Raw genomic sequence first — 22,290 nt, forward strand, 5'->3', positions numbered from 1 at the left:
ATAGCAAAATCATGCTAATTCCTGGGCTAAATGTGACAAAAGGCTATCAAGATGCTCTAAATTCAATACAAAACAAACCGTCAAATTGGGGTTTGTCACTCTCCTCTTCTATAATAAGGGTGGACAACCACTGTTTGAAGCAAGGAGAAAATTTGAGAGTGCAAGGCACAGAGTTTTCAAAGCTACCTGAGCTAACAGTTTTCTCTTCTCCTTCAATGTTTTCTGTTTAGTATTTTTCTGTTTAATTTTGTCATGTCTTGAGTCTCATGGAAAAAGGCAAACAAGTGAGGTTTGTATGAAAAAGCCATAGAGCGGAAAAAGGCAGAGAGAGCAAAATTAAAAGAAAAAGCCATAGATGTCTTAGAGGTCCTTTGTTCATCTATGTTGTGTATCATGATTCTGTGGGAATCCCCTTGTAAGTTGGGTTAGCACTTTACAAGTTGTAATCAGATTGATTATAGTGAAATTCCATCATGTTTGTGATGGAGACTGGATGTAGGCTGCACTGCACTTAGCAGCCGAACCAGGATATATCTGGGTGCAATCTTCTTCTCCTTTCTACTCCTTTTCTGTTTTCAACTACACAGGAGCAAAAACCAGAAGTTTCTCGTGCCAAGTGATGAGCGGATATTTTATACGCTTTTTGGGGGTAATTTCATGTAGATTTTAGTATGTTTTAATTAGTTTTTAATAGAATTTTATTAGTTTTTAAGCAAAAATCATATTTCTGGACTTTACTATGAGTGTGTGTATTTTTCTGTGATTTCAGGTATTTTCTGGCTGGAATTGAGGAAGCTGAGCAAAAATCTGACTTAGGCTGAAAAAGGACTGCTGATGCTGTTGGATCCTGACCTCCCTGCACTCGAAATGGATTTTCTAGAGCTACAAGAGTCCAATTGGCGCGCTCTCAACGGCGTTGGAAAGTAGACATCCAGGGCTTTCCCGCAATATATAATAGTCCATACTTTGCGCGAAGATAGACAACGTAACTTGGCGTTGAACGCCAAGTACATGCTGCTGTCTGGAGTTAAACGCCAAAAAAACGTCATGATCCGGAGTTGAACGCCCAAAACACGTCATAACTTGGAGTTTAACTCCAAGTAAAGCCTCTACTCGTGGATAGCTTTAGTCTCAGCCCCAGCACACACCAAGTGGGCCCCAGAAGTGGATTTCTGCACCAATTATCTTAGTTTATTCATATTCTGTAAACCTAGGTTACTAGTTTACTATTTAAACAACTTTTAGAGAATTACTTTGTACCTCATGACATTTTCAGATCTGAATTACATACTTTTTGATGGCATGAGTCTCTAAACTCCATTGTTGGGGGTGAGGAGCTCTGCAGCGTCTCGATGAATTAATACAATTCCTTTATTTTCCATTCAAACACGTTTGTTCTTATCTAAGATGTTCATTCGCGCTTAATTATGGAGAAGGTGATGATCTGTGACACTCATCACCTTCCTCAGTCCATGAACGTGTGTCTGACAACCACTTCCGTTCTACATCAGATTGAATGAGTATCTCTTAGATTCATTACTCAGAATCTTCGTGGTATAAGCCGGATTGATGGCGGCATTCATGAGAATCCGGAAAGTCTAAACCTTGTCTGTGGTATTCTGAGTAGGATTCTGGGATTGAATGACTGTGACGAGCTTCAAACTCCTGAAGGCTGGGCGTTAGTGACAGACGCAAAAGAATCAATGGATTCTATTCCAACCTGATTGAGAACCGACAGATGATTAGCCGTGCTGTGACAGAGCATAGGAACATTTTCACTGAGAGGATGGGAGGTAGCCATTGACAACGGTGACACCCTACATAGAGCTTGCCATGGAAGGGACCTTGCGTGTGGGAAGAGGATTTCAAGGAAAAGTAGAAATTCAAGGGACAAAGCATCTCCAAAACTCCAACATATTTCTCATTACTGCACAACAAGTAACGCTATTATTCTCTTTTATTTTTCCAATCTAATAATTCCAACTGATAATTTTAATTAATATCCTGACTAAGAATAATAAAATAAACATCGCTTGCTTCAAACCAATATTCTCCGTGGGATCGACCCTTACTCGCGTAAGGTATTACTTGGACGACCCAGTGCACTTGCTGGTTAGTTGTTCGAATTGCCAAAGAGTTAGATTGCAAATTCGTGCACCAAGTTTTTGGCGCCGTTGCCGGGGATTGTTGAGTTTGAACAATTGAAGGCTTATTTTATTTCTTAGATTAGGAATAATTTATTTATTTATTTTTTTATTTGTCATAGAGTCATTAAATTCTGATAGGATAGTTTCTTTTCAAAAATTTCTTTTCAAAAATATTATTTTTCTTTATTAATTGTTAATTTTTCGTGAGTTTAGTGTCTTGTTCTAAGTTTGGTGTCACTTGCATATTTTATATTTTTCTTTGAAATTTTCGTATTAGTGTTCTTTGTTCTTCCTTGATCTTCAAGTTGTTCTTGTTTATTTTTCTTGTTTGATCTTTAATTTTTCTTGTTCTGAGTCTTTTCTTGTTTTTCTTGTGCTTTTTCAAAACATTAGTTTTCAAAAAATTTAATCTATCTATAAAAATTATACATATTCAAAACAAGTGTTATATTTGCTCCCAATTGGCTAGAGCCTTGGTTTATATTCTTGATGATTGAGCACCAGTTCTTTTGAAAATCTTTTTCAAAAATAATTTTTCTTGAATTAATCCTGTGCCAAACTTTAAGTTTGGTGTTTTCTTGTTGATCTTTCTTTAATTTTCAAAAATTTATTTTAGTTTTCTAAAAATTTTAAGTTTGGTGTTCTTTCTTTTGTTCTTGGTGTTCTTGTGAATCTTCAAGGTGTTCTTGAGTCTTTCTTGTGTTTTGATCTTAAAATTTTTAAGTTTGGTGTTCCTTAGTGTTTTCCCTCCAAAATTTTCGAAAATAAGGAGCATTAGATCTAAAAATTTTAAGTCTTGTGTCTTTTATGTGTTTTTCTCTTTCATCATAAAATTCAAAAAAAAAAAATCTTTTCTAACTAATTTTAAACTATATTTTCGAAATTTTTTATAAAATTCAGATTTCAATTTCAAATTTTTTTCGAAAAATTTTCACAAAATATTTTCAAATTTTTATATATTCCGTTTTTATTTATTCCACTTCTATAAAATAAATAATTTCAACATACATATCATCTCCCTTGTTCCATCATGGAATCAAGTGGAAATGCACAGTCCAAGAGGACTTTGGGGTCATATGCTAACCCCACTATTGCTTCATATGGAAGTAGTATCTGTATACCCTCCATTGGAGTTAGTAGCTTTGAGTTGAATCCTCAGCTCATTATCATGGTGCAGCAAAACTGCCAGTATTCCGGTCTTTCACATGAAGAACCTACAGAGTTTCTGGCACAATTTTTACAAATTACTGACACAGTACATGATAAGGAAGTAGATCAGGATGTCTACAGATTATTACTGTTTCCATTTGCTGTAAAAGATCAAGCTAAGAGGTGGTTAAATAACCAACCTAAGAACAGCATAAAAACATGGAAACAGCTGTCAGAAAAATTCCTGAATCACTATTTCCCTCCAAAACGGATGACACAGCTAAGGCTAAGCATCCAAGGCTTCAAACAAGGAGATAATGAATCTCTTTATGATGCCTGGGAGAGATACAGAGAGATGCTAAGAAAATGCCCCTCTGAAATGTTTTCAGAATGGGTGCAATTAGACATCTTCTACTATGGGCTTACAGAAAAAGCTCAGATTTCTCTAGACCACTCAGCTGGTGGATCTATACACATGAGAAAAACAATTGAAGAAGCTCAAGAGCTTATTGATACAGTTGCCAGAAATCAACATCTGTACCTAAGCAGTGAATCTTCCATGAAAGAAGAAGCTAAAACAGTAACTGCTGAACTCAGTCCAGTGGATCAGGCTAATGAATTCAATCAGCAATTAGACTTTCTAACTCAGCAGCTAGCCGAATTCAAGGAAATATTACAGGAAACAAGAATGGCTAATAGGAATATGGAAGAGCAATTAAAGCAGACAGAAAAGCAATTGTCAAAACAAATAGCAGAAGAATGTCAAGCAGTTCAATTAAGAAGTGGGAAAACATTAAATACCTCACTTCAAAGCAGCAGGAAACCAAGAAATGAACAAATGGCTAATCAAAATCCCTCTGAGGACAGTCAGAGCCCAGAGAGGAATAAAGCTGGCGCTGAACGCCCAGACCATGCTCATTCCTGGCGTTCAACGCCAGAAACAAGCATGAATCCGGCGTTGAACGCTCAAAGGGAGCATGGTTTTGGCGTTCAAACGCCAGTAACAAACAAGGAGGTGGCGTCTAACACCACTCCAGCTTCCACCCCTGGCATTCAAATACCAGTAGGGGATCAGTCACATACAAGTGCTGATAACAACCCTTCTAAAAAGGCTTCCCAACCCACTTCTATAGGTAATAAACCTGCAGCAACTAAGGTTGAAGAATACAAAGCCAAAATGCCTTATCCTCAAAAACTCCGCCAAGCGGAACAGGATAAGCAATTTGCCCGCTTTGCAGACTATCTCAGGACTCTTGAAATAAAGATTCCGTTTGCAGAAGCACTTGAGCAAATACCCTCTTATGCTAAGTTCATGAAAGAGATCTTAAGTCATAAGAAGGATTGGAGGGAAACTGAAAAAGTTTACCTCACTGAAGAATGCAGTGCAGTCATTCTGAAAAGCTTACCTGAGAAGCTTAAAGATCCTGGGAGCTTTATGATACCATGCACATTAGAGGGTACGTGTACCAAGCAAGCTTTATGTGATCTTGGGGCAAGTATCAACCTAATACCTGCATCTACTATCAGAAAGCTTGGTTTAACTGAAGAAATCAAACCAACCAGGATATGTCTTCAACTTGCTGATGGCTCCATTAAATACCCATCAGGCGTGATTGAAGACATGATTGTCAAGGTTGGGCCATTTGCCTTTCCTACTGACTTTGTGGTGCTGGAAATGGAGGAGCACAAGAGTGCAACTCTCATTCTAGGAAGACCTTTCCTAGCAACTGGCCGAACCCTCATTGACGTCCAAAAAGGGGAAGTAACCTTGAGAGTCAATGAGGAGGAGTTCAAGTTGAATGTGGTCAAAGCCATGCAACATCCAGACACCCCAAATGACTGCATGAGTGTTGATATTATTGACTCTCTGGTAAGAGAGGTCAATATGGCTGAGAGTCTCGAATCAGAGCTAGAGGACATCTTTAAAGATGTTCAGCCTGATCTGGAGAAATCAGAGAGAATAATAGAACCTCTGAAAATCCCTCAGGAAGAGGAGAAACCTCCAAAACCCGAGCTCAAACCATTACCACCATCCCTGAAATATGCATTTCTGGGAGAAGGTGATACTTTTCCTGTAATCATAAGCTCTACCTTAGAGCCACAGGAAGAGGAAGCACTAATTCAAGTGCTAAGGACACACAAGATAGCTCTTGGGTGGTCCATCAGTGATCTTAAGGGCATTAGCCCAGCTAGATGCATGCACAAGATCTTACTGGAAGGTGACGCCAAGCCAGTGGTTCAACCACAAAGGCGGCTGAACCCAGCCATGAAGGAAGTAGTGCAGAAAGAGGTCACTAAGTTACTAGAGGCTGGGATTATTTATCCTATTTCTGACAGCCCCTGGGTGAGCCCTGTCCAAGTCGTCCCTAAGAAAGGTGGCATGACAGTGGTTCATAATGAAAAAAATGAACTGGTTCCTACAAGAACAGTTACTGGGTGGCGTATGTGTATTGATTACAGAAGGCTCAATACAGCCACCAGAAAGGATCATTTTCCTTTACCATTCATAGACCAGATGCTAGAAAGACTAGCAGGTCATGAATACTACTGCTTTCTGGATGGATATTCAGGTTATAATCAAATTGCAGTAGATCCCCAGGATCAGGAGAAAACGGCATTCACATGCCCATCTGGAGTATTTGCATACAGAAGGATGCCATTTGGCCTGTGCAATGCACCTGCAACCTTTCAGAGGTGCATGCTCTCAATTTTCTCTGATATGGTAGAAAAATTTCTGGAAGTCTTCATGGATGACTTTTCAGTGTTTGGAGACTCATTCAGCTCCTGCCTTAACCATTTTGCACTTGTTCTAAAAAGATGCCAAGAGACTAACCTGGTTTAAACTGGGAGAAGTGTCACTTTATGGTGACTGAAGGAATTGTCCTTGGGCACAAAATCTCGAACAAGGGGATAGAGGTGGACCAAGCTAAGGTAGAGGTAATTGAAAAACTACCACCACCTGCCAATGTTAAGGCAATCAGAAGCTTTCTGGGGCATGTAGGATTCTACAGGAGGTTTATAAAGGATTTTTCAAAAATTGCCAAACCTCTGAGCAACCTGCTAGCTGCTGACACGCCATTTATCTTTGATAAAGAGTGTCTGCAAGCATTTGAGACTTTGAAAGCTAAATTGGTAACAGCACCAATCATCTCTGCACCAGACTGGACATCACCATTTGAATTAATGTGTGATGCCAGTGACCATGCCATTGGTGCAGTGTTGGGACAAAGGCATGACAAGCTTCTGCACGTCATTTACTATGCCAGCCGTGTTTTAAATGACGCACAGAAGAATTACACAACCACAGAAAAAGAGCTACTTGCAGTGGTTTACGCCATTGACAAATTCAGATCCTATTTAGTAGGATCAAAAGTGATTGTGTATACAGATCATGCTGCTCTTAAATATCTACTCACAAAGCAGGATTCAAAACCCAGACTTATAAGATGGGTGCTGCTTCTGCAAGAGTTTGATATAGAAATAAGAGACAGAAAAGGAACAGAGAATCAAGTAGCAGATCACCTGTCCCGAATAGAACCAGTGGAAGGGGCGTCCCTCCCTCCCACTGAGATCTCTGAAACCTTTCCGGATGAGCAACTCTTTGCCATCCAGGAAGTGCCATGGTTTGCAGACATTGCAAACTACAAGGCAGTGAGATTTATACCCAAAGAGTACAGTAGACAGCAAATAAAGAAGCTAATCACGGATGCAAAGTATTATCTTTGGGATGAGCCGTATCTCTTTAAGAGATGTGCAGACGGAGTAATTCGTAGATGTGTGCCTAAGGAAGAAGCACAGAAGATCCTATGGCACTGCCATGGATCACGGTATGGAGGACATTTTGGAAGTGAGCGAACAGCCACAAGAGTCCTCCAATGTGGCTTCTACTGGCCTACTCTCTATAAAGACTCCCGAGTGTATGTACTTAATTGTGACAGTTGCCAAAGATCTGGCAATCTACCTCACAGTTATGCCATGCCTCAACAAGGGATCTTGGAGATTGAGTTGTTTGATGTATGGGGCATTGACTTCATGGGACCTTTCCCACCATCATACTCAAACACTTATATTCTGGTGGCAGTGGATTATGTATCCAAATGGGTGGAGGCTATTGCTACACCCACTAATGACACTAAAACAGTGTTAAAATTCCTCCAGAAACACATCTTCAGCAGATTTGGTATCCCTAGAGTATTAATCAGTGATGGGGGCTCTCATTTCTGCAATAAACAGCTTTACTCTGCTCTGGTTCGTTTTGGAGTTAGCCACAGGGTAGCTACTCCATATCACCCACAAACTAATGGGCAAGCTGAAGTCTCAAATAGAGAACTCAAAAGAATCCTGGAACGGACTGTAATTAACCGTAGAAGGGATTGGGCAAGAAGCTTGGATGATGCTCTGTGGGCATACAGAACAGCATTCAAGACCCCTATAGGGACCTCTCCATACCAGCTTGTGTATGGAAAGGCATGTCACTTGCCAGTGGAACTGGAACACAAGGCCTACTGGGCAACCAGATTCCTAAACCTTGATGCCAAGTTAGCTGGAGAAAAACGATTGCTCCAGTTAAATGAGCTAGAGGAATTTAGACTCAATGCTTTCGAGAATGCAAAGATTTACAAAGAGAAAGCGAAAAAATGGCATGATAAGAAATTGTCATCCAGAGTCTTTGAGCCGGGGCAGAAAGTTTTGCTATTTAATTCTAGGCTCAAATTATTCCCCGGGAAATTAAAATCCCGGTGGAGAGGTCCATATGTAATCACAAACGTATCACCATATGGATACATAGAGCTTCAGGATAATGACTCTAACAAAAAGTTCATTGTTAATGGACAAAGAGTTAAACATTATCTTGAAGGAAATTTCGAGCAAGAATGCTCAAAACTGAGACTTAATTAAAGCTCAGTAATAGTCCAGCTAATGACATTAAAGAAGCGCTTGCTGGGAGGCAACCCAGACAATCACAAAATTTAATTTTATTTGTTTCTGTTGATTTTTACAGGTATAGGTCAAAATATCTTCAAGGTAAAAAAGCAATTGATTGGATTCACAGAGTTAAAGGGGAATTTGGAAGTTCACTGGCGAAAAAAGGCCAGTAAGAAACATTTTGGGCGTTGAACGCCCAAAAGAAGCACCCACTGGGCGTTCAACGCCAGTAAGGGTAGCCATCTGGGCGTTAAACGCCAGAAAGGAGCATCTTCTGGGCGTTAAACGCCAGAAAGAAGCACCTTCTGGGCGTTTAACGCCAGATTGACAGCATCCTGGGCATTCAGAAAAACACCCAGTGACAAAGGACTTCCTGGTGTTCAACGCCAGAAAGATGCATTAGCTGGGCGTTGAACGCCCAGGAGAAGCAACATTTGGGCGTTAAACGCCCAAACCATGCAGCATTTGGGCGTTTAACGCCAGGATGGTGGGGGGGGGGGGAGGTAAAATTCATCATTTTTTATTTTTTTTTACAAATTTTCTAAATTTTTATGTTTCAATTCATAATTTCTTACATCAACATGTTTCAAAATGTCATTTTTCAAATCAAATTGGTTTTCTAAGAACCCTAATTTCTAAAATCCCTTTTTCAAAAATTTCAAATATATCTTAATCCATAAAGACAAATTATTTTTCAATCCAATCCAACTCTTTTAAAGTTTGTTTTCAAAACTCAATTATCTTTTTAAAATCTTTTGCAAAAATTAAAAATTCAAATCTATCTTTTTAATTATTATTCATATCTTTCTCTTTTTAAACTATATCTTTTTCTTATTATATCTATCTTTTCTAAATCATATCTTCTATTTTATCCTTTTCTTATTTTCGAAATTTCCCACCCCCTCCCTATATATTGAGTTCGGCGCCCCACTCATCATCACCTTGCAACACTTGCTCTCCTCCTATCCCTCTCCTTTCTTCTCTTTTGCTTGAGGACAAGCAAAGCTCTAAGTTTGGTGTGGTTATCCGTGATCACAAAAACATACTCATTAAGATCATGGCCCCTAAAGGAAAACAACCCACCCCAAGGGGCAAGAAAGAGAGTGCTCCAAAGCCACTTTGGAATCAAGGGAAGTTCTTAACTAAAGAACATTCAGACCATTACTACAAAATAATGAGTCACAGATCAGTGATCCCGGAAGTCAAATTTGATCTGAAAGAAGATGAATATCAAGAGATTCAAGAGCAAATTCGAATCAGGAATTGGGAAATTCTGACCAATCCTGAAACGAAAGTGGGAAGGAACATGGTTCAGGAGTTCTATGCTAATCTATGGCAGACAGACAGGCAAAGAATAATTGGAGCTGCTCTCTATGACCATCGGACCTTAGTCAGAGGAAAGATTGTTCATACCCATCCTGACAAGATCAGGGAGATATTTAAGATTCCTCAACTGAAAGATGACCCAGACTCCTTTAACAGGAGAATGATGGGGGTAAATAAAGGTCTAGACAAGATTCTAGAGGATATATGCATCCCTGAAGCCAGGTGGACCACCAGCACCACTGGCACCCCAATTCAACTCAAAAGAGAAGATCTAAAACCAGTAGCCAGAGGCTGGCTGGATTTCATTGGGCGTTCCATACCAGCAACCGTTCTGAAGTTACCATTAAAAGCGCAGTAATGATTCACTGCATCATGTTGGGAAAGGAGGTAGAAGTCCATCAACTGATCTCATGTGAGCTATACAAAATAGCAAACAGGAATTCCAAGGACGCCAAATTGGCCTATCCAAGCTTAATTTCTATGCTCTGCAAAGATGCCGGAGTGAAGATGGGAATAACAGAGTATATTCCAGTTGAGAGGCCAATCACTGGAATATCAATGCTCAGACAACAACAACAAGATGATTCAGCCAAGAGGAGAGCACAGGAAGCCCTCCCAGAACTGCCTCAATTCGAATATTGGGAACATCTTGAGGCTTCTATTTCTAGATTGCAAGAAGCTATGGACCAAATAAAGGAAGAACAGAACAATTAAAGTAGCATGCTTTGCAAACTGCTTAAGGAACAGGAAGAGCAAGGGCGTGATCTAAGGGAGCTAAAGCGCCAAAAATTAATCCTTGAAAAGCACCCCACAGATTAGAGGAACATCTACTCCTCAAAACAACAGGTTGCTGAGTTCCAATTTTTCTGCTTTAACTTAGTGATAGTATGATTATAGAAATTTACCTTAGGAGATATTTAGTAGTAGTAATTAGTATATCTATTTTGATTTTATTTCCAATTAAGCTATAATTTATTTTTCTCATCATCATCAGGCATGAATAAAGTAGTAGATTTTTTTAGAATAAAGAAGTAATCTATATTTTTCGAGTTCTTAATAATAAAAATTATAATTAATTATGTGTGGTGGCAATACTTTTTGTTCTCTGAATGAATGCTTAAACAGTGCATAACTTGTACTTTGAATTTGATGAATATTGGCTCCTGAAAGAATGAGGAACACGAAAAATATTATTGATGATCTGAAAAATCATGAAATTGATTCTTGAAGCAAGAAAAAATAGTCCATTCAAAAAAAAAAAAGAGAGAAAGAGCAGTAGAAAAAGCCAATAGCCCTTAAAACCAAAAGGCAAGGGTAAAAAGGATCCAAGGCTTTGAGCATCAATGGATAGGAGGGCCCAAGGAAACTAAATCCAGGCCTAAGTGGCTAAATCAAGCTGTCCCTAACCATGTGCTTGTGGCATGCAGGTCCAAGTTACAAACTTGAGACTGAGTGGTTAAAGTCGTGATCCAAGGCAAACAGAGTGTGCTCAAGAGCTCTGGATACCTCTGACTGGGGACTCTAGCAAAGCTAAGTCACAATCTGAAAAAGGTTCACCTAGTCATGTGTCTGTGGCATTTATGTATCTGGTGTTAATACTGGAAAACAAAGTGCTTAGGGCCACGACCAAGACTCATAAAATAACTGTGTTCAAAAATCAACATACTACACTAGGAGAATCAATAATACTATCGGAATTCTGAGTTCCTATGGATGCCAATCATTCTGAAATTCAAAGGAAAAAGGGAGATGCCAAAACTGTTCAGAAACAAAAAGCTACAAGCCCCGCTCATCTAAAAAGAATCTGAGCTCCATTTAAAACTCTTAGATATTATTACTTCTTAATTTCTTTCATCCTATTTTATTTATCTAGTTGCTTGAGGACAAGCAACAGTTTAAGTTTGGTGTTGTGATGAGCGGATATTTTATACGCTTTTTGGGGGTAATTTCATGTAGATTTTAGTATGTTTTAATTAGTTTTTAATAGAATTTTATTAGTTTTTAAGCAAAAATCATATTTCTGGACTTTACTATGAGTGTGTGTATTTTTCTGTGATTTCAGGTATTTTCTGGCTGGAATTGAGGAAGCTGAGCAAAAATCTGACTTAGGCTGAAAAAGGACTGCTGATGCTGTTGGATCCTGACCTCCCTGCACTCGAAATGGATTTTCTGGAGCTACAGGAGTCCAATTGGCGTGCTCTCAATGGCGTTGGAAAGTAGACATCCAGGGCTTTCCCGCAATATATAATAGTCCATACTTTGCACGAAGATAGACAACGTAACTTGGCGTTGAACGCCAAGTACATGCTGCTGTCTGGAGTTAAACGCCAAAAAAACGTCATGATCCGGAGTTGAACGCCCAAAACACGTCATAACTTGGAGTTTAACTCCAAGTAAAGCCTCTACTCGTGGATAGCTTTAGTCTCAGCCCCAGCACACACCAAGTGGGCCCCAGAAGTGGATTTCTGCACCAATTATCTTAGTTTATTCATATTCTGTAAACCTAGGTTACTAGTTTACTATTTAAACAACTTTTAGAGAATTACTTTGTACCTCATGACATTTTCAGATCTGAATTACATACTTTTTGATGGCATGAGTCTCTAAACTCCATTGTTGGGGGTGAGGAGCTCTGCAGCGTCTCGATGAATTAATACAATTCCTTTATTTTCCATTCAAACACGCTTGTTCTTATCTAAGATGTTCATTCGCGCTTAATTATGGAGAAGGTGATGATCCGTGACACTCATCACCTTCCTCAGTCCATGAACGTGTGTCTGACAACCACTTCCGTTCTATATCAGATTGAATGAGTATCTCTTAGATTCATTACTCAGAATCTTCGTGGTATAAGCCGGATTGATGGCGGCATTCATGAGAATCCGGAAAGTCTAAACCTTGTCTGTGGTATTCTGAGTAGGATTCTGGGATTGAATGACTGTGACGAGCTTCAAACTCTTGAAGGCTGGGCGTTAGTGACAGACGCAAAAGAATCAATGGATTCTATTCCAACCTGATTGAGAACCGACAGATGATTAGCCGTGCTGTGACAGAGCATAGGAACGTTTTCACTGAGAGGATGGGAGGTATCCATTGACAACGGTGACACCCTACATAGAGCTTGCCATGGAAGGGACCTTGCGTGTGGGAAGAGGATTTCAAGGAAAAGTAGAAATTCAAGGGACAAAGCATCTCCAAAACTCCAACATATTTCTCATTACTGCACAACAAGTAACGCTATTATTCTCTTTTATTTTTCCAATCTAATAATTCCAACTGATAATTTTAATTAATATCCTGACTAAGAATAATAAAATAAACATCGCTTGCTTCAAACCAATAATCTCCGTGGGATCGACCCTTACTCGCGTAAGGTATTACTTGGACGACCCAGTGCACTTGCTGGTTAGTTGTGCGAATTGCCAAAGAGTTAGATTGCAAATTCGTGCACCACCAAGTGACAAGACAAAAAAGAAAAGTCTCGTGGCTAGGGACGAGACAAAACAAAAAGTCTCGTGTGTAGTGAAGAGATAAAAAGAGTAAAAGTTTCCAGAATTAGTCTGACAAGTCAGCAAGTGTTATCAAGCAAAAAAGGGGGCTAAGATTCAACCCCCTTCTCTTAGCCACTGAAACCATCACAATTATTTTACTATCAGCGAAGAAAGAGATTCCAGATTGACAACAATATAGAGATGCCAGAGTTATGCCCGAAATGGTTAGCATTGTTGATCATCGAGATGGCTCGTTTATCTTCCATTTTTCTTTATGGTATTGTAGTGTATATCACCTTCCAGATTTTACTCTATAAATATTATTGGCTGAAGATATTCTTCTGTGATATGTTGTATGTTTTTAATAGACGAAATTAACAATGAATAACCAAATCTGTTTAGTTTTAATGATTCTTTGAACTGTTTGTTTTATAGTTCTTATTGTTGATATTGTTTCTTAATGACGGGGAATCTGTTTTTAGAAACTTCTGGTGTTGTATGTAAGACTGGTCGAAATTTTAAGGAAAAACTAAGGGAGCTTGGATGACTTGATGCTGTCTTTGAAATTACCTTGAAGTGCCAGTCGGATTTGAAGGTGTGAGATTGTATTTTCAGTTCAATTTATAATTTGAGTATATTTTTTTATAAGAAATAACTTGAGAAAACTGCAAAGGTTTTACGAACATTATAAAACAGAGTGAATATTATTATTTGCTATTTGATCTTTCTTACTCTAAGATCAAATGTTGTGTCTGTCCGTACTCCGTATATGGGCAATTCCCTTATGTTCAGAAAATCAATTTAAGTAGTTGTTTGTCTTTTGTTCTAGTTGATTTCAAGTTTTGAAGCCCTATCTGGTTGTAGATTAATTTAATTGGAGAGAACCATTGGTTTTCCGTTTCAGTGCTGGGTGGAGGATAGTTATCTATCTACCAAAGATGTTAGAAATGACAAACGGATAAAAAAAGCCTTACTTTGCTTCTTAAATGCTTGAAGATCATGGAAATGCGACATTCTTTAGTGAAGACAACCAGGTTTACTACTCATTCTAGCCCAACCTCCCTCTCTTTCAGAAAGCGACAAAAACTAAAATAGACATAGTTTATGATTTTCATCTTGAGTCTTGCTTCCTTGACTTCCCCTTTGTATAGTATACTCATGTTCTGCTGCATTCTAATTTATCATTCATCGTATGTACTTTATCTTAACAGGCTCATTTTCTTGGACTAAAACAGAATCTCATTCCTCAAGCAACTCTATTTTCTTTTGTGGAGCTGATTTCAACTATCATAAAATTTCTCTCAGGTAATGATCACACAAAGGGGTAACTTCTTCCTTTTGCTGCTTTGTCTTTTTATTTCTCTTTTGTTGTCATGCTATTTTACTTTTTTTTCTTTCCATTTCTTACAACTGATTAATTATTCTTCCCACCCATTATTTCTTTCCATTTCTTACAACTAATTGGTGTTAAGAAGAAGACAAAGCGGGTTACAACACTTGATGCCTTTAGGGGTCTCACCATAGTGGTTAGTACTAATTAATATATCGATAATGCATGCTAGGAAGACAGGAAAAAATTGTTAGAATTTGTTTTAAATAGTATTTATTAATTGTCCTAACAATTAATAAATACTAAATAAGATAAGTTATGAATGTTCTTAGTTGATTTTTTTGTTCCTAATCATTTTCGTTAATATATAGTCAACAAGCTAAGTGTATTAATTATTTTTTTATAGTTAATTTGACAATTATATGTATGTAGTTGATGATTGATGAGCGGATAATTTATACGCTTTTTGGCATTATTTTTAGGTAGTTTTTAGTAAGTTCAAGCTACTTTTAGGGATGTTTTCATTAGTTTTTATGTTAAATTCACATTTCTGGACTTTACTATGAGTTTGTGTGTTTTTCTGTGATTTTAGGTAATTTCTGGCTGAAATTGAGGGACTTGAGCAAAACTCTGAAAAAGGCTGACAAAAGGACTGCTGATGCTGTTGGAATCTGACCTCCCTGCACTCGAAATGGATTTTCTGGAGCTACAGAACTCCAATTGGCGCGCTCTCAACGGCGTTGGAAAGTAGACATCTAGGGCTTTCCAGCAATATATAATAGTCCATACTTTATTCGGAAATTGACGACGTAACTTGGCGTTGAACGCCAAGTACATGCTGCTGTCTGGAGTTAAACGCCAGAAAAACGTCATGATCCGGAGTTGAACGTCCAAAACACGTCATAACTCGGAGTTCAACTCCAAGAGAAGCCCCAGCTCGTGGATTGATCAAGCTCAGCCCAAACATACACCAAGTGGGCCCCGGAAGTGGATTTATGCATCAATTACTTACTCATGTAAACCCTAGAAGCTAGTTTATTATAAATAGAACATTTAACTATTGTATTAAGAGTCTTTGATCATTCGGTCTTGTGACCACATGGGGGCTGGCCATTCGGCCATGCCTGAACCTTTCACTTATGTATTTTCAACGGTGGAGTTTCTGCACACCAGAGATTAAGGGTGTGGAGCTCTGCTGTACCTCAAGTATTAATGCAATTCTATTTTCTTTTATTCAATTCTATCTTATTCTTATTCCAAGATATTCATTCGCACCCAAGAACATGATGAATGTGATGATTATGTGACGCTCATCATTATTCTCACTTATGAACGCGCGTGATTGACAACCACTTACGTTCTACATGCAACCGAGCTTGAATGTGTATCTCTTAGATTCCCCAACAGAATCTTCGTGGTATAAGCTAGATAGATGGCGGCATTTATGAGGATCCGGAAAGTCTCACCTTGTCTGTGGTATTCCGAGTAGGATCCTGGGAATCCGGAAAGTCTAACCTTGTCTGTGGTATTCCGAGTAGGATTCCGGTAATGAATGACTGTGACGTGCTTCAGACTCGCAAGTGCTGGGCGTTAGTGACAAACGCAAAAGAATCAAGGGATTCTATTCCAGTAGGCGCGGGAACCAACCAGTTATTAGCCGTGCTGTGACAGAGCGCGTGAGCGTAGTTTTCACTGCGAGGATGGGATGTAGCCTTCGGCCAGGTGATGCCTCCAGACGATTAGCCATGCGAGTGACAGCCGCAGAGGACCATTTTCCCGTGAGGATAGAAAGTAGCCATCGTCGAACGGTGAACCCCTATACACAGCTTGCCATGGAAAGGAGTAAGAAAGATTGAGTTGAAGCAGTAGGAAAGTAGACGTTCTTGAGCCATACAGTATCTCCATATGCTTATCTGAAATTCCTACCAATGAATCTGCATAAGTATCCCTTTTATTATTTCTTTATATTATTTGATTTTCTAAATTCCATAATTTTATCTGCCTAACTGAGATTTACAAGGTGACCATAGCTTGCTTCATACCAACAATCTCTGTGGGATCGACCCTTACTCACGTAAGGTTTATTACTTGGACGACCCAGTACACTTGCTGGTTAGTTGAACGGAGTTGTGTTCACTCGTGCCAATTTCAAATTCCATAATTTTACAAGGAGTGCAACTTAAAGAATAAGGATCACAATTTCGTCCACCAATGATACTGGTAGATGATGCTGGTGGAGCTTATCCTCGGATTGATCACTCTCCATGGGATGGATGTACTTTGGCGGATTTCGTTATGCCTTTTTTTCTTTTCATTGTTGGGGTTGCCATTGCCCTTGCACTCAAAGTAACTTTGCTAATTCATCACTCTCTTGTCTTTTCCTGTCTTAAAGTTTTCTAATCTATTTTGAGTTTTTATCTTTTTCTTAATGTTTGGGCTATTTTTATCTCATATTTTATTCGTCCTATTTTTTGTTTTTAACTATCTTAAACGTGAAGAATAAAATTAAAATATGTAAAGTAAAAAGATAACATTTTAAATGTTAATTTATTCACATAAGAATTTGATTATAATAATGCAGAATCCCCCACGATAAGGTATGCAGTAAAGAAGATACTCCTTAGGATATTAAAGCTTCTTTTTTGGGGCATAAGAGCTTCTCAATGTTGCAACCTCTTTCATTGAGACACTTGAAGCCAATGAGCTTCTCAAGGTATCAATTTCAATTTTCCTGTTAATTGTGTTGTTATTGTTGTTGGAGGAACATGCTTGAGAGATTATCTCACTTCAGTATTGTTATGCTTGCTATATGTTTGATGAATTTCCTGAGAGAGATGGAAAAGAGCAGAACTTGTTTTCTGTGTTTCCTTTTCCCAATTCACAAGATTTAGGTACTTTTCCTCTTTAATTGCTTATGAAATTGGGTGTAAGTTTTCTCAATGTTTGCATTTGTGGTTGGTAGTATTTTTCCTTGCTTGAATTTGTTAGTTATTATTAAACCACTATTTTGTGTCTAATATAATTGGAGAAGAAAAGAAGTTTTAGGATAATTTATTTCTATTAATGGTTTATTGTTATACTTAGATTTTAACAAGAACTAATTGAATGGTGGGAAATTAGTTGCACTTTTAATAAGAATAGGAAAATGAAAGTGGTGTTTTTATCACAAAAAAAAAAAAGAATAAAAAATAAAATTGTGTGTTCTGCCAGATTTGTTGGACTTGAGGAAACTAACAACTAGATACATTTGATTCACTAGCAACTTTGTCATTTATTTATAATATTTAGTCAACAAACCTTTCCATCATTTTACAGTGTAGATCAATTAGTGGAAGAGAGATTTTCATTCTCATATTGTCAGGGAAATATATTGCTATTGCATTAGTTGACCAAAGCAAATTGAGGTACATGATTCTTCTTATTTGTTCTGTTCTTTTTTGGCTTCAATACTTAATTGATGATAGCTTTTCAACATTGACATACTCCACGTTCTTACCAACTTTTTACATAGTGCCTATAGTAAACCAAGTTTATTCTACATACTTTTTACAGGAAATATATTGCTATTGCATTTTCAATGTATTGTTTCTGTTGAAGTTGCCAGCATAGGTGTCTCCTACACATGTAACTAGCATTTATTTTATTTAAATATTTAACATCTTCAGTGTTTAGTTATCTTCTAGGTCTGATAGAAAATTTCAGTGTCATAACATAGTACTGAAGTAGTATATTTGGTTGTTCTTGTTAATGAATAGATAGAAGATATTGTGCTGTGCGACAGCCTTTGTGCTATTCTGATGACATTGTGTTTACATTCTCTGATTTGCCGCTTCTTCCACTACATCATGATCAATTTTTTGCATGTTCTCAATGTTTTAATTAATTTGCAAGCAGTATCTTCCAAATAAATTGCTGCTTAATATTTCTAATTGTCAGGGCTTATTAACCACCAAAGTTTAGTTATAACTTTAGGGATATGCCTCTGCTCACATTACTTACATGTTCCCTATTACTTTCATAAAAATTTGTGCATTTTGTGATGCCAGTTGCAAAATGGATATGATAATGCATGTGTGCATTCACTACAAATAATAAATCATGATTTTATTATTATTATTATTATTATTATTATTATTATTATTATTATTATTATTATTATTATATAAATATTCATTTCTATAGCTTTATTCCTTACCTTATGAGTTACATTTTCTTCTCTCTAATATTCTTCTCTCCAAATTTTGTTACTTTATTCTAATTATTTGAATGTGTTCTTATTTGACAGTTGAGCGAACAAAAATTGACAAGAAGAGAAGAAGGTATAAGCTTTTCTTATTTGAGGTTACTTGCTTGTTTTAATTTGTGTTAATTTTTTCCCTTTTTAACTCTCGTAGCATGGTGATCTCTATTAGTAGATATATACATATTTATGTTTCTTAATTGTGATAATGAAGGGTGTAGAAGCAAACTGAGGCAGATAAGGTACACTTCTTTCTAAAAGATTATGAAAGATGAAAACAAGGTTTGTTCAAGATTATGAAAGATGCCTATTGTATACTTTTTTAAGCTGTAGGAACTCTGAATGTATTAAAAGTGTTGATGCTTTATTGTTTCACAATAGCTTAAACGTACCCACATTCACAGAAAGGTTTTTGGCTGAAGTAACAAAGCAAGTTTTAACAGATCTTGAAGCTAGCAAATATCAGGTAACTTATTCACATGGTATAGACTTTTTTCTATTAATGTTTTTGTGTCTTATATATTAATTCATTTCTATTTATAAATCAAATTTCAGATGGCTGAGTACAGGATCTCTATTTATGGAAGAAAACAGAGTGAAAATTTTCTATTTATTCCTGCCATTCCTATTGTAAGTCTAGCTACTTTCATGCAATTTATTTCATACACTACACCAAATTCAACATATAGCTACACTTAATTTGTGACTGTTGTTTTAAGGGTCTCTATTAATTACCATTGTGACACTTATACACTTAATTTTAAAAGCGTCGGTACTCTGTCTATATCTTTCACTATTTTTTTTAACTTTCTAATTTTTTTAAAACTGGATTTCACTATTTCACTGTGGTTTCCGATGAGATGAGAAGAGGTGAAGAACAGAGAAAGTAACGCAGCAACCTTCACCATGCTACAGTTCGTCGTTCATCGTCTCACCATTCACCATCGCGGTTTGCATTCGCTGTTCATTGTCGCGGTTCGCCATCGCCGTCCTTGCGTCGTCGTTTCTTTTTCTCTCTTTTCCGATTGCAAACCCTAATTCTCCGTCCGGTGACTTTTTCTTCTTTTCCAACCTCAATACTTGACATTGATAGTGAGTATTCAATTGTTCTTCTATTATAATTTTTACCCCTGCAATTTCTTTGTTGTTGCTTAATGTTTGTTGTGTTGAAATTGTTGCAATTGTTAGTTCTTAGTACTCTATTTTGTTGTAATTTATCGTAATGATTATATCCTCATGTTCATATTTGCTATTTTTATTTGAATTCTCTTATTTATTTTTTCGCACTCAACATGTTCGATAAAATGCTTCAACTAGATTTCTTTGAATGCTGTATTTCTTGTTTCTTCTTTTGATTTCTTTGATTTTTTGTGCTTTGATGATATCATGAACGGGTTAGTGATCTTCTTGAATGATGCAAATTGCTACAATAGAGATGGAAAAGCTAATTTGCTGAACTTATTGTTTACTGGTGGTTAATCACGAGATATAATTTATCTATCTAGAAACTGTTGACATTTATCTTGATTGTTGCAATTATGGCACTTAAGATTATCTATCTAGAAATACTAATAAAGATTTGTAAAAATATATAGTATTTGTAAAATATATAGTTTTTTAATATTTTTGCTGGAACTGGGAAAAATCGACCTGGGTTTCCTGTTCAAGTGACTGACCTTTGTAGCTATTCTCTGTAAATAATGCCACTTTTAATTAATATGCAGGCCTATGTAGACTCGAGTGTAATTATGGGCCAGACTGGCTACTACCAGAAGGATGTTGAGAAGTTTGCAAACATCAAATACATGTGATGTAACCCAGAAAATGGTTTTTTCCCTGATTTGTCTTCTATTTCTCGACCAGATATCATCTTTTTCTGCTCGCCAAACAACCCTACTGGTGCTACGGCAACAAGAGAGCAATTGACCCAACTTGTTAAGTTTGCTAAGGACAATGGGTCTATAATAATCTATGATTCAGCATATGCAATGTACATCTCTGGTGACAATCCACGCTCGATCTTTGAAATTCCCGGAGCCAAAGAGGTCAGTATGTATTATGATTTGATGTTTAAAAATCTGTCCTTATCTTCATTCTTAACTGCAGTTATGATACTTAAGAGTGCATGGCTTATAATAAAATGCAGATAATGTCAATTATTTGGAAACAAGTTCCATGCCTTTTGCATTTGGTTATTGTAATAGGCGTTACCTTCCTTGAAAGTTTCTTGTTTCTTGCATGACTCATGAGAAGTTGTAGCTTGGATCTAATGAATATTTTGTCTGAACAAAGTTATATCATCAGGAAAGTTGTTCAACATTAGTATAACATTTTGTTAAAAGTTGCCAAAAGTTTGTAATTCAACTATGAAACTGCTTTTTACATTTGACGAATACTGTTGATTTCTGTTGGATATCTGTGTGTATGACTGAGTGGTTATGGCAAATTGCAGGTTGCCCTTGAGGTTTCGTCATTTAGCAAGTTTGCCGGGTTCACTGGAGTTTGACTGGGTTGGACTATGATTCCGAAGCAGTTGTTGTTTTCTGATGGATTTCCTGTTGCCAAGGACTTCAATCGAATTGTATGTACTTGCTTCAGTGGTGCATCAAATATTTCCCAGGCTGGTGGTCTGGCTTACCTTTCACCAGATGGCCTTAAGGTCAGTTATTTAGTTTATTAGTTGTTTAACTAATCCATTCAATACACCATGGAAGGTATCCTCTCTTGCTCTGCCCTTTCTCCTTCCACACCCTAGAAAAAGGGTCCAAGAATTTATGATCCGAGAGTTTGTCGTCGCTCATGCACGATTACATGCTTTCTTAATCATTTAAAAAAAGCTACAGAAGTGACTTGCTGACAGCGCCGGCTAGAAATTCAAAATACTTGGTTAATAATCAAGATTATTAGAAATTTTTATTAGTCAACGCTTTAATTTTGAGCACTATCTTTGATTCTAATTTCATTAGTCAACGCTTGTATATGAGTTTTATGTAGGAGTGATTCTAATTTCTGCGGTATATTAGTCAACGCTTGTATATGCCTTATATGCCTCCAATACTAGAGAATATACCTGGTTGCATTACTTACATACAGGCAAATATGATTGTGATGTTTGGTTCCCCAACTTCTTTCCTATGCGGCACTGAGTAAATGGGTTCCTTCATTGTGCACTTTGCACTGCATGATGATTGATGATTCACTTGAAGCTTTCATAAAAGGGTTTTTGGTTTGACTAATCAATATTCCTGTTCATCCTGCATGTTGAAGAAAACTACGTGCTTTTACTATTCCTAGGCTAGGATGTTTTCATCTCTGATGATATGATTTTCATTTACACTTTTGCAGTTGTCATATTATTGTTTAATCTATAATGCTTGTCAATTATTAAGTTGAGACTTGTTTCTATATTCTTATTCCTCATTTGTTATCTTCTTTGCTCTGAGTAGAACAGGAGTACAGGGGAGCTCAGCTTCTTAACTTCTTTGATGAATTCTGCAGGTTCAATGGGTAAGCCAGTATATCATTTTGGAAATTTTCTTTATAATTTGTTTTTGTTTGCAAATTAATGTTTATGTTTATATATGTTGCAGTTAGAGTATTCACAAGCCTCCAAGAAAATGCACCAAAAAGCGGTATCCTTGCTTCCTTTATTTTTTTTCCCACTAATCAATTTTCCAGTCA

General features: G+C 37.2%; 1 pseudogene; it reads left to right on the forward strand.

Moving 5' to 3' along the window:
* Window positions 1-18,880: 18,880 nt before the first annotated feature.
* On the forward strand, window positions 18,881-21,759 carry LOC130939823 (probable LL-diaminopimelate aminotransferase, chloroplastic; annotated as a pseudogene).
* The last annotated feature ends 531 nt before the right edge of the window (window positions 21,760-22,290 follow it).

The sequence above is a fragment of the Arachis stenosperma genome, chromosome 7, assembly GCF_014773155.1.
Source record: "Arachis stenosperma cultivar V10309 chromosome 7, arast.V10309.gnm1.PFL2, whole genome shotgun sequence".
Taxonomy (NCBI): domain Eukaryota; kingdom Viridiplantae; phylum Streptophyta; class Magnoliopsida; order Fabales; family Fabaceae; genus Arachis; species Arachis stenosperma.